The sequence below is a fragment of the Pan paniscus genome, chromosome 4 (genome assembly GCF_029289425.2).
Source record: "Pan paniscus chromosome 4, NHGRI_mPanPan1-v2.0_pri, whole genome shotgun sequence".
Classification (NCBI taxonomy): Eukaryota; Metazoa; Chordata; class Mammalia; order Primates; family Hominidae; genus Pan; species Pan paniscus.
In genome coordinates, this window is record NC_073253.2 from 152,794,314 (window position 1) to 152,807,728 (window position 13,415).

The following is a 13,415-nucleotide window of genomic DNA, read 5'->3' on the forward strand; positions in this document are numbered from 1 at the left end:
CTGGTGAACTGTCTCATGGTGGGCCCATAATATTACTGTTACTACTAAATTCATATTTACTGAATGAATAGGTGCAAATGTCGATAAATGATTCAAAATATTTGCAAACTACAGAGAGTTATACAGGTGCAAACAATTGATGTTGGCAACTAACTCAGACCCATATTGATGAGCCTGTATGTTAGACCAATTGCCGGAGCAGGCAGCGGGAGGTGATGCTGAGGGCAGAGGAAGGGGGTAGAGGGAATTTACTGCCCATGGAGGGTGGTTCTGCATGCACCACATTTCAATGATTCATGCTACTTCCTGGGCCACAGTTCTCCTCCATAACCGCACATCCTTTTTCACAGACTGTGAGTGATTTCAATAGTATATGAAAACTATGACTCAGAGGCTGGAAATCAAAGGGTTTTCTTTGAAGGCCGGAAAAATTTCATCTCAAAGAAAGTGCAACAAACGCACAAGGTAGTCTTTTTCTCTGAATAGAGACATGGGTTTAAAACTAGGAATAGTAAATGACACAGGCACAGAGACGGGAAAAAAGCCACTGTTGTAGATATCTTGAAAGTGCATTTGGCTCACGGAGGGTCTCCAAGGACCACTTAAGCCCATCATTTCCATCCCACCTATTGAAGCTTATTGATTAGTACAGTTACAAAACCCTTCCCATGTGTTCTCTGTAACCAAAGTTCTCTAAGTAAAAAGCAAAGCCCAGGAAACAGCTTTAAAAGGAGAAGTTTACCTAAAGATGAGAAATACTAGCTGGGGCTGAGCACTGGCTTTCTCCCAATGTCAATATTCCTGCAAGGATTAAGGATTGGGATGCCATTTGAAGAAGCACTTGTCGGAAGAAATAATGATTTTCTGTCTTTTTCAAAGAGTCGGAAACCTTTGTGATGAACGAAGTCATCATTAAAGACCTTTAGTTCAGGATTCCACTAACAGTTTGATAGTTACGGATGACTGAGGAGAAATTTCCAATACCAATTACATGGAGCCTTTTTCTTTCTTTCTTTCTTTCTTTCTTTCCTTCTTTTTTTTTTTTTTTTTTTTTGAGATGGAATTTCACTTTTGTTGCCCAGGCTGGAGTGCAGTGGGGCGATCTCGGCTCACTGCAACCTCTGTCTCCTGGGTTCAAGCGATTCTCCTGCCTCAGCCTCCCGGGTAGCTGGAATTACAGGCATCTGCCACCAGGCCTGGCTAATTTTTTGTATTTTTAGTAGGAACGGGGTTTCACCATGTTGGCCAGGCTGGTCAAGAGCTCCTGACCTGAGGTGATCCACCTGCCTCGGCCTCCCAAAAGTGCTGAGATTACAGGCGCGAGGCCTACATGGAACCCTTTTCATTCAACAGACAAGCAGACAGTTAAGATAATATTCTAAAAAGGCCTTAGAGTTCCAGATTAAGGAACCTTGGGACCAGGCTGACTTAGGCTAAATTCCACTCTCTCCCCCATGTCACAGGTAAGATCCATGCCTTGGAAGTTAGGTAGTTTTTGCCCTGAACATCTTCAGTAATCAGCTTGAATTTTCTAAATGCAACTTCATCATTCTGCAAATCAGCAAGACTCACTTCAAACACACGACCCTTCAGACTACCAGGTGTGATTTGGGTTCCCTGGGTCCTGGTGACTAGTGTCTTTCCAGTATTTCTTCTACTGAACATAGCATGTGCTTTCACATCGTACCAATCTTTCTTAGAAAATGGATTAACCAGCTGGGGGTGGTGGCTCACGCCTGTAATCCTAGCACTTTGGGAGGCCGAGGCAGGTGGATCACCTGAGGTCAGGAGTTCAAGACCAGCCTGGCCAAGATGGTGAAACCTCGTCTCTACTAAAAATAGAAAAATTAGACTGGGCGCAGTGACTCACGCCTGTAATCCCAGCATTTTGGGAGGCCATGGCGGATGAATCACCTGAGGTCAGGAATTTGAGACCAGGCTGGCCAACATGGTGAAACCCCCGTCTCTACTAAAGACACAAAAACTTAGCCGTGCGTGGTGGCACACGCCTGTAATCCCAGCTACTTGGGAGGCAGAGGCAGGATAATTGCTTGAGTCTGGGAGGCAGAGGTTGCAGTGAGCCGAGATCGTGCCATTGCACTCTAGCCTGGGCAACAGAGTGAGACGCTATCTCAAAAAAAAAAAAAAAAAATTATCCAGGTATGGTAGCAGGCACCTGTAATCCCAGCTACTCAGGAGGCTGAGGCATGAGAATTGCTTGAACCCGGGAGGCGGAGGTTGCAGTGAGCTGAGATCACACCATTGTATTCCAGGAGGGGGATAGGGCAAGACTGTCCCCAAAAAAAAAAAAAGAAAGAAAGAAAAAGAGAAAATGGATCAGCCACTTCTTGGCTCCCTTTTTGCTGTCTTTCGTAAGGTACTTGTTCTTGCCAACCACCATGTTACTGCTCAGAATGATCTTTTCAATAAATGGTACTAAAAGAACTGGACAGCCATATAAAAAAATGAACTTCGACCTTTAGCTCACATCATACACAAAAATTAATTTGAAATAAATAATAGAGACAAAAGTTGTGAAAATAAATATATTCAAAAGCTGTTGGAACCCCCAAAGCACTTTTTTTTTTCTGGCAAAGTCCCACCTCAGCCTCCGAGTAGCTGGGACTATAGGTGCGCACCACCACACCTGGCTAATTTTTGTATTTTTTTGTAGAGACAGGGTTTCGCCATGTTGCCCAAGCTGGTCTTGAGTTCCTGAGCACAAGCAATCAGCCCTCCTTGGCTTTCCAGCACGCTGGGATTATAGGTATGTGCCACCACACCTGGCTTCCAAAAAGACTTTAAACCTTGAGAGAGAACTGGTGATCTGAGTCACTTAGCATGTAGTTGCAACTTCTGCTTCTTAGATTATAGATCAACTCTCTTTTCTCATTGTTCTTGTGCTATAAATGACTGGGAGAGACCAGAGACCAGATGTCCTCCCCTTCTAATCACTGACCTTTGTTATAGATTGTCTCCTGCATTATTCTGTACCTAACTCAAACCAGATGGCGCAAAAGACCTCATGACTGTTTCATCTTCAGTATAGAATGTTCAGTATATCTTTCCTGAAAGAAAAAGATGACCTTCACCAATCAGACCATTGTAATTATGCATTAAGCCTTACATAAGGCCGGACATGGTGGCTCACAGCAGGAATCCTAGGACTTTGGGAAACCAAGGTGGGAGAATCACTGGAGCCCAGGAGTTTAAGGCCAGCCTGGGCAACACGGCGAAGCCCTGTGTCTATAAAAAATTGACTGGGTATGATGGCACACACCTGTAGTCCCAGCTACTCGGCAGACTGAGGTGGGAGGATCACCTGATCTCAGGAGGTTGAGCCTGTAGTGAACGCTGATGGTGCCACTGCATTCCAGCCTAGGTTGCAGAATGAAAGTCTGTCTCAGGAAAAAAAAAAAAAAAAAAAGCCTTGTATAAAAAAAGTTAAAATTCTGATTTTTTTCTCCTAAACTTTGTCTATGTAAACCACCCCAAACTTCTGCACTTCAGAGCACAACAGTACAATTCCATCTTTCGAATTTGTGCTTCCTGGGTGGCTGTCCTCAAGCTTTGTGCTCAAAAAAACTCTACATTTAATCATATTTTCTAAATTTTATTATTTTAGGTTGACAAAGTAAAAGCTAAAACTATAAAACTTCTAGAAAAAAATTAGGAGAAAATGTTCACAAACTACAGTCTTATGGTAGACAAAGATTTCCTGGACAGGACACAAAAGTATAAACCATAAGAGAGAGAAAAAAAAGATAAATTAGACTTCATTAAAATTTAAAAATTGCCTGTACTTTGAAAGGTACTATTAAGAAACTGAAAAGGCAGGCCACAGTCTGGAAGAAAATATTTGCAATGCAAATATTAGATAAAGGACTTGTACCCAACATACATAAAGAACTCTTAAAATTCAATGAAAGAAGGCAACTCACAAAAAAAAAAAAAAAAGAAGAAGAAGATTCGAACAAACCCTTCAAAAAAGATGATATATGAATGGCCAGCAAATACATGAAAAATGTTCAACATTATTAGTTATCACGGAATTGTAAAGTAAGGCCACTGTGAGATATCACTTAGAAGAATATTCAGCTTTAGAAAACAGTTTGGCAGTTTATTTATCCCTTACCCTATGACCCAGCAATTCAACTCCTGGGTATTTACTAGCCTGAGAGAAATGAATCACCTAAGCCCTTTATTTAGCTTCTCACAAGTTCACTGATTCACTCTGTGACACTGGCCAGGTTCTTCCCATCTCTGGCCCTGTTTTCCATCTGTGGAAAGCAGATGCATGGGTTGGGCTAGGTCAGGGATGGCAAACGACGTTTATCTTCAGTACAAACTCCTTATCACTGCCAGGGACTGCCCAGACTACCTCTGTGATGAGAAGGAATGTCTGATAGAAAGTGAGAGCTCTGTGACCCACTAACAATGTCTGCTAGAGACGTGAGAATGACCCAGAAAGGCCACATACTTCCTATGTGCTATATGCCCACAAAAAGATTTGTGCATGAATGTGCATAGCAACTGTATTCATAGCAATCGAAAACTGGCAATAACTCAAATTCCAGATAGATTGTGGTACATCCACACAATAGTTTATTACCCAGTAATATGAAAACTATTAATATATGCAACAACATTGATGATTCCTTTCTTTATATTGAGTGAAGGAAACCAGAAACAACTCTATGAGTCAATGTATGTGAAACTGCCGGAAAAGGCAAAACTAAGCTATACTGACAGGAAGATCCGTGGTTGCCTGGGGCTGGGGTGAGAGAGGGGACTGGCTGGAGGTGGCAGGAGACTTCTGAGGGAATGGAAATGTTCTAAATTTTGATTGGGGCAGGTGCAGACGTTTGTCAACATTCATCAAGTTGTGGCGGGGGGCAGTGGTTCATGCCTGTAATCCCAGCACTTTGGGAGGCTGAGATGGGCAGATCACTTCAGATCAGTAGTTCGAGACCAGCCTGGCCAACATGGCAAGACCCCGTTTCCACTAAAAATACAAAAATTAGCCGGGTCGGTGGTGGGCACTTGTAGTCCCAGCTACTTGGGAGGCTGGGGCAGGAGAATCTCTTGAACCCTAGAGACGGAGGTTGCAGTGAGCCGAGATTGAGCCACTGCACTCCAGCCTGGGTGACCGAGTGAGACTGTCTCAAAAAAAAAAAAAAAAAAAAAATTATCAAGTTGTATGTGCACTTAAAATGGATATATATTAATATATGTCGATTGTACCTCAAAAAATGATTTTTACAAAAGTAGCTTTGAAACGTAATGAACTGTTCCACAAGCACGTGGCAGGAAGAGGGCCTGCTGCCAGGTATGCTGTAGGAGAAACATGGAAGTGAGAAAGGACAGGGCACCTTCAGAAACACATTAGTTTGTAAAATCGCTCTCAGCTTTGCCAAGACCTTTCAGGCGCGCTCGGAGAGGCTGGCCAATTGCTTCTCAGATCCCCTATTAGAAATTTGACCACGGGCCTAACGGGAACAGGGCTGCCACGGAGCATGGAGAGAGGGCCTGGAGCCCAAGACAGATCATTGCTGACTTGGTTCTGAGTTCTCCATAAAAAACCTCATGGCCTTTCTCCTCCTCCAGCCTCACGTGCCCCACCTCACTTCCTTAAGAATCTAGGCTCACAGCACCCAGGCAGGCAGCCATCAACCCTGAGCCCCTTCCCCTTCTCCTTTGGGGAGAAAGCACTAGATGGAATAAGTCCCGTCAGTCCCAGCGTTCAGACATTCTCCTAAGTACTGTTCTTTTAAAAAGCTGGAAAGTTGGGTTAAGGAGTTTGGGGCTATTATTAGTGCCAAACACTATAAAAAGGAAATGCCACTGATAATCTTAGATGGCTGTATTTTCATACGGGGATAATTCAAGCTTCCTTCTTAGAGTTCTCAGTCATAAGAAACCCTTCATAAAAATACTCCCTCGGGCCATAGCCTCAAACCTAGCATTGCTCAAATCCTTTGGGACTATTCAAGTCAGGACTGACCGGGAGAACTCAGCTGGCATTTTTTAGCCCATTTTTATGGCTGCCTCCTTCTGAGTTGCTCGTGTTCTTCTACCAGAGGAAAATAACGAATGATTCAACCTATGCACAAATATTTATTTGCACTGCTTATATGGAGGCGGCATAGCAAAGGGCCTTAGGGGGCAGGCTCTTGTCAGGCTTAGCTGAGCTCTGTCCCTGTGTGGCATCAGGTAAGTTGCTCTTCCTTTCTGAGCTTCCCCTACAAAATGAGCTGTCAACCCTAGGAGCTAATGCCTGGTGCCTACCACTTAGTAAACTCTACACGAATATTAATTTGTTATTACTATCACTGTTATGCGTTCAGTTACATCCACCATGGGTACAGCAAAAATGCCGTTTCACCCTTGAGAATCCTACATTCCACCTTGCTACACAAAGCATACAGACAGGAGAATAAGAGAACAGCAGAAGTGATGATACCCTACCCCGTGATGAAGAAGCTGCTAAAAGGCATCTCCTTTCATCTTTCATACACTGCAGGTCCCGTGCTTTGAGTGTTAATTGAGAAGCAATGTGTCAATATGTGTCAAAAGTCCTTAAAATGTGTTTGCCCTTTGACCCAGATTCCCTCTAGAAATTTTCATAAGAAAACAATTACATTTGTGAGCAGAGATTTCTCCTGGATATTACTGAGAGTAGCAAAAATTTGGTAACAGTCTGTCTGAATGACTAACAACGGAAGTTAAATGCATATTTAGACATTATGATTGATGAACATTTATGCAAAGCAGGTCACAAAACAATATGTGCAGTGTAGGTCCATTTCAAGGGTATGACCTGCAGTACAATTTTTAAATCGATACATAATAATTGTGCATATTTATGGGGTACATATAATTTGATACCAGCTTATAACGTGTGATGATCAAATCTGGGTAATTGGCATATCCATCACCTCAAACATTTATCATTTGTTTGTGTTGGGGACATTTCAAATTTTCTCTTCTAGCTATTTTGAAATATGCAATAAATTATTGTTAACTGTAGTCACCCTACTATACTATTGAACACTAGAACTTATTCCCTTCTATCTAACTGTATGTTCAGACCCATTAGACAACCTCTGTTCATCCCCCCCTTCCCCACAAATAGTGGTTTGTTTTTTTATTTTGTTTGCCTTCAGAAACACATTAGTTTTATGAGAAGGAATCTTGCTCTGTCACCCAGGCTGAAGTACAGTGGCGCAATCTCGGCTCACTGCAACCTCCACATTCTGGATTTAAGAAATTCTCCTGCCTCAGCCTCCTGAGTAGCTGGGATTACAGACATACCATGCCCAGCTAATTTTTGTTTTTGTTTTTTTTTTTTCAGTAGAGATGGGGTTTCACCATGTTGGCCAGGCTGGTCTCGAACTCCTGACCTCCAGTGATCCCGCCCACCTCAGCCTCCCAAAGTGCTGGGATTACAATCGTGAGCCACTGTGCCTGGCCTGAAATCGTGTTTTTGTTAAGGATTTATTGTAACCAGAAATTCTAAGAAGGAAGCTTCAATTATTTCCATATTACAGATAATATCTATATACATATATATATATAGAAAAGGTATATAGACCTTACTCACCAATGGTTTTATTATGTGTGAGTATTTGAGTGGGTTTTTTTTCGTTTCATTTATTTGTACTTCTATAGAGTGAGTATTGCTTTTAGATAAGGAAAAAAACAGAAAATTAGGAAAAGCCAATTCAAATAATCTAGAAAACCAAAAGAGAGAACAAATACAGCACAATAGGCAAAGTAAGCAGTAATATGGTTTTTCCTTGACATTTGTAAGAATTCTAGGCCTTTTATTTAGCTTCCCACAAATTCACTGATTCATTCTGTGGCATTGGCCGGGTTCTTCCCATCTCTGGCCCTGTTTTCTATCTGTGGAAAGCAGATGCATGAGTTGGGCTAGGTCAGGGACGGCAAACGACTTTTATCTTGAGTACGAACCCCTTATCACTGCCCGGGACTGCCCAGACCACCTCTGTGATGAGAAGGAATGTCTGATAGAAGGTGAGAGCTCTGTGACCCACTAACAATGTCTGCTAGAGACATGAGAATGAGGAATGACCTAGAAAGGCTATCCACTTCCTGTATACTCCATAATGTAAAGGGCTCGTACAACTCTATGAGTCTGGCACATCTTTAAGCAAAAATATTAATCTGAATTTGGAAAGTCATAGGGGTTGGGGGTACCTAACTATATGTATTCATTTTTGGTTAGGTTGCACTGAATCACTAATTTTCCATCTTACTTCACAGACCCCAAGACATAACTTAGGATTTACTAAAGCAGAAAATGGCCATTGTGGTGGTGTCTCAATTGTATTTGCACCCATTATGTCCAAGCCCAAGGACAAAGAATAGATCTGCAGCTGTTGTTTCAGCCTCTTCAACCTGAAACAATCTGAAAGCCACAGCTGTTGCAGGCATAAACCTGATCCTGGCTTTGTCCTTGGTTTATGTCTCATGTTTTGGGGAACTCCGAAAGCCACTCTACTGGGGTTGATTCAGAGAAGGCCACATTTAATCATTACCCTCCTGGAAAGCAGAAGTGCTAAATGAACATTTGTTAGTGGAGTTTCCAGCATGGAGTGGGATCCATTCCTGTCTTGACTCAAGGCCCACAGAGGAGAGATGACATTCCTAAAGTCACGCATGAAGTTCAATCTACACCCAGCTTTGCCTCCAGGCAAGCAAACATGGATTCTTTGGTAAAAATCCACATCAGGTTGTCAGCAGCTTGTTATTTGGAGGAAGGGGCAGTCTGAAGGGCTTGACTGTATCTCAGCTGAACCACACTAATCTACCATAGCTTCCACAGAGAACAGCAGGCTGTTTTCAGGGATCTCAGCAACAGCTGTGCCTTCAAACCAAGACACTTCAGAAAAATGATCCGAAAGTGGGCCGGGTGTTTCAGCAGGATTTGGTGGGACTTTCCTACTCAAATGGCCCTTTGTGTGCTTTTAAAAGACAGGGCATTAACCTCGCGCGTGGCTAAAGCATGATGGATGACTTGGAATTCTCCATTTACATTTGGCTGGTGGCCACAGAGGAACCGTCAAAACGCCTGGGTATCGGATGGACAGTACCTGGCTTGTTCAGACTTGTTTCTGATGGAGTGAGTGGATCCCGAGGCTTTTGCTCTGCCCAGGTTTGATAAACTAAACATGGCCAGGCTGTTAAAAAGCTGACTCCAGGGTTCCTCTCACTGCAGCAAAATTCAGTGTCCTGAATTCATAGCCTCTTTAATCATCTTTGTTTATATTCAGCATCTTTATCTACTTCAGGGTTACTCTGATCTCTGCCCATTTGTTGCAAGATGCGTGTGGTCCTACCCAAGACTTGGGCATCAGGAGCACAGGGCCTGTGCTCATGTAGCTTCTACCCAGCTCCATGAAATCACCTGCTTGATCCTTTTACCTTCTCAGTAAGATGCTTGGCAAGTGAGAGTGAATCTGGATTCGTCAGTTCTCCGGACAATCTTGTCAGGCCAGAGGGAGTCAGAAGTTGACCTTCTGCACCATGCTGGCACCATTATGTGAGAGTATGCAGCACTCTCAGGCAGGAGCTAGCTAGCGTAAATTATTAGGTTCTTTTCTGGCAGACCTGGGTCCTGCTCTTCCGTTTAAGAGGAGCTGTTTACGTCAATTGCTCCTCACTGGGCCTCAGTTTGTTCACCTTTCACTTGTGTTTTTCATGAAGCTCAAAGGAGAAAGCAAAGCGTTCTGAATGACTTTATACAAACATGAGGAGGTGGTAGTGGCCAGTACCCTCCTAACAATTGTCCCATCACATCTTGAGGAGAGAGAGAAGCTAAACACTAGTGCAAGTGGACGCTTAAGTAAGATAAACTTATTTCCCTTCTAATCATTTTTTCAACCTTGGCCTTGTTCTAGCAGCTTGGAGGATTTCAGCTGGGTGTCCCAGAGACATATAAAATAGAGCAGAGAGGGGAGGCATTGATCTATTGCTAGTAACACAAGAGGGAAATACTGGAACATAACTACTGCTAATAATAATGACAAACACATTAGTATTTATTATCACCCAATACTGTGTATAATCATTAACCTTCCACAGCAATCCTGTGAGGTATGTACAATTATTATTCTTATTGTACGGAGAACTGCAGTTTGGAGAGGCGAAGTTACTTACACAGTGTCACACAGCCCTAAAAGTGATGGAGCCAGGAGTCTTTCCTAGATATGCCTGATCCCAAAGCTGATAGGTGAAAAATGTGCAGTATGAAAAGCATTCCCTGGGCTTCAAGATGATGACCGGCTTCTTTTTCTTCTTCTTCTTTTTTTTTTTTAATCATTATCAGGCAGCCTCCCAGCCAGAGTAGGCTCAGGGACTTCCTTGACTGGCTTCTTGCATCACACGAGGGGCCTGTTTATATGTCCCTGAGTTTGTCCAGACTAATTCGCAATAAATAAAAACCCACTACCACCACAACCAAAAACAAAAACAAAAACCTTGAACTAGAGAACTGTTCAAGAACCAGTGAGGATGAGCCCTGCAGGAAATGGAACCAAAGACTCAAACACAGTCGGGCTCTATGTCTTCCTGTCTCTGCTTCTGTGTTGCGATGATTTGCTCCTCCCAAAGATGGGTTTTACCCAAACCCCAGAGAACATGGCCACAAGTAGATCCAGACTCACATTCTTAGAGAATCATTTTCCATGACGAAAGCAAAATTGCCTGCCCTGGAAAGTCCACTTAGAAAAATCCTTGTGAAGGCTCTGACTGGCCTGCTGGGTAGGACACCGAGCCCTGGGCCAGTCACTGTGACCGGGTGCACTATTGTGATCAGCTGCACCAGAACCGGAGGATCTCTCAAAGGAACAGGCAGGAATGGGGGTGGTTATCACAAGCAGACGGGCAAGGTAGCAGGGATCCACTGTGCTCTGGCAGGTGGCGATGGAATTAGGGATGCCTTGGTGGCCCCTTTAATCTTGCAGCTACCTTTCATGTTTTCTTCCAATCCTAAGCTAGCTCAGGATCTGGACAGGGCATTTGTATCTATGGAAGAAAGGACTTAACCTGAGAGTTCTACTTGACATGGATCTTACCCCAGGATTGTTTGTCAGCAAGGTTAACGTGGCAGAGCAGAAAGAGTGCTGAGTTTGGAGGCAGACAGACTTGAGTTCAGGTCTTAATTCTTCATCACTTGCGGGGTGGTGTTGGATATGTTGTTTCACCTCTGTAAGTCTTCGATTTTTTTATTGGCTAAATAAAGATGATAACACTTATTTACAAGCTTGTTGTAAGGACTAAGTGAGATAATCACATAAACCATCAAATACAGTGGCATATACTAGGTGCTTAATAAACTGTACCTTCTACTAATTAATTCAACAAATATTTACTGAGCGTGCAATACATTGCAGGCACAATGGTAGGTGTTAGGGATAATGCATCAAGCAAGAGATATAATGTTCCCATTCTTTTGGAGCTTCTAGTAGTGGGGGTTGGTGGGGAAAAAATAAGTGAGGAAATAAGACAATTACAGGTAATAATGAGTGCTTTGAAAAAAATAAAATTCTTTTTTTTTTTTTTTTTTTTTTTTGAGACAAGGTCTCACTCTTTTGCCCAGGCTGGAGTGCAGTGGCACAATCTCAGCTCGCTGCAGCCTCTGCCTCCCATGCTCAAGCAGTCCTCCCACCTTAGCCCCCTGAGTAGCTGGGACTACAGGCATGTGCCACCATGCCTGCTAATTTTTGTGTTTTTTGTAGAGATGGGGTTTCACCACATTGCCCAGGCTGGTCTCAAACTCCTGGACTCAAGTGATCCACCTGCCTCAGCCTTCCAAATTACTAGGATTACAGGCATGAGCCACCACTTCTGGCCAGAAAAAATGAAATTATTTTTATGCTTATATTCATTATTAGTGTGAAAAGCCTCCTGCAATGATGTTTGAACCTCCCTGTTCAGTCTCTCACCACTCATTTATCTATGTGTTGGGAACCGTTCTCAGAGTGCAACAATTGCTTCAAGCTTGACTTTGGAAAGGGACTGAACGATTAGCTCTTAAAGTGACATGAAAGAAAGGAAAGGAAAATGGGATGTTGATAGGAGGAAAATCCCGATGTTATCCCTTAGCTCCCAAATTCCTTTTTTTTTTTTTTTTCCGAGATGGGGTCTTGCCCTGTCACCCAGGCTGGAGTGCAGTGGCATGATCTCCACTCACTGCAACCTCCACCTCCCAGGTTCAAGCAATTCTCCTGCCTCAGCCTCCCGAATGGCTGGGATTACAGGTGTGTGCCACCATATCTGGCTAATTTTTGTATTTTTAGTAGAGATGGAGTTTCACCATGTTGGCCAGGCTGGTCTCAAACTCCTGACCTTGTGATCTGCCCACCTCGGCCTCCCAAAGTGCTGGGATTACAGGTGTGAGCCACTGTGCCCGGCCCCAAATTCCATTTTGTAAATCATTACCTGATGGGTTTCAAAATCACCTCGGAAGCCTTTAAAAGATAGAGATTCTCAGGTTGCATTCCAAATATTCAAATGCCAGTGGTTCAGGGAATTTCTTTTTTTCCTCTTTCTTTTATTTTTAAGTTTCATGGTAATTTATATGGGCAATCAGATATAAGAAGCACTGCTTGCCAGCCAGCCTATGAATTCCATTAGTCAGGTGGAGAATACAGGGCTGCATCTGTTACTCTCCTAGTCAATGTATACTTCTTTTTCTAGTTCCTAGGAGAAGACATGGGTCACGGTTGGCCCCCGGGGAGCTTAGATTCTAGGGGGAGATACAAACAAAGTTGCTATGGGAACACAAAGCAGGAACAATTAGCCTTTGAAAATTAGAGAATACTTTCTGGAGGGAAGAATTCTGAATGAGTTAGAATTTGGTTCAGTTGCATGTGACACAGAATACAAGATTATAGTGGATTAAACTAGGTAGAAGTATATTTTTCTCTCATATAAAAGTCCCGAGGAAAGTAATCCAGTGCTGATATGATGCTCCCATCTTGTTTTTTGACCCTCCTAGGCATGAGTCCTTTGTGGTCCAAAAGAGTTGCTCACATTCCAACCATCACTTCCATATTCCTAACAGTAGGAAGGACAAAAGGGCAGAGAAGGGCATAATATCTCCCTTTAAAAATATTTTCTGGAAGGTGCACATGAAACTTCCTTTGTAATGTTATAGTCCAGAACTTAGGTACTTGGTCACACCTTGCTTCAGGAGATGAAACAAAGTCTTTATTCAGAATGGCTATGTACATAACTAAAAACTCAGGTTCTATTATTAAAAAAGAAAAGGAAAGCAGCCATTGGGAAACAACTGGTAGACCTCTACACTGCGATATGAAGAATGAGTAGCAATTAGGCAGGGGAAGTCACATAGCAAAGACTGTCCAAGGAGAACTAACGCGTATCAT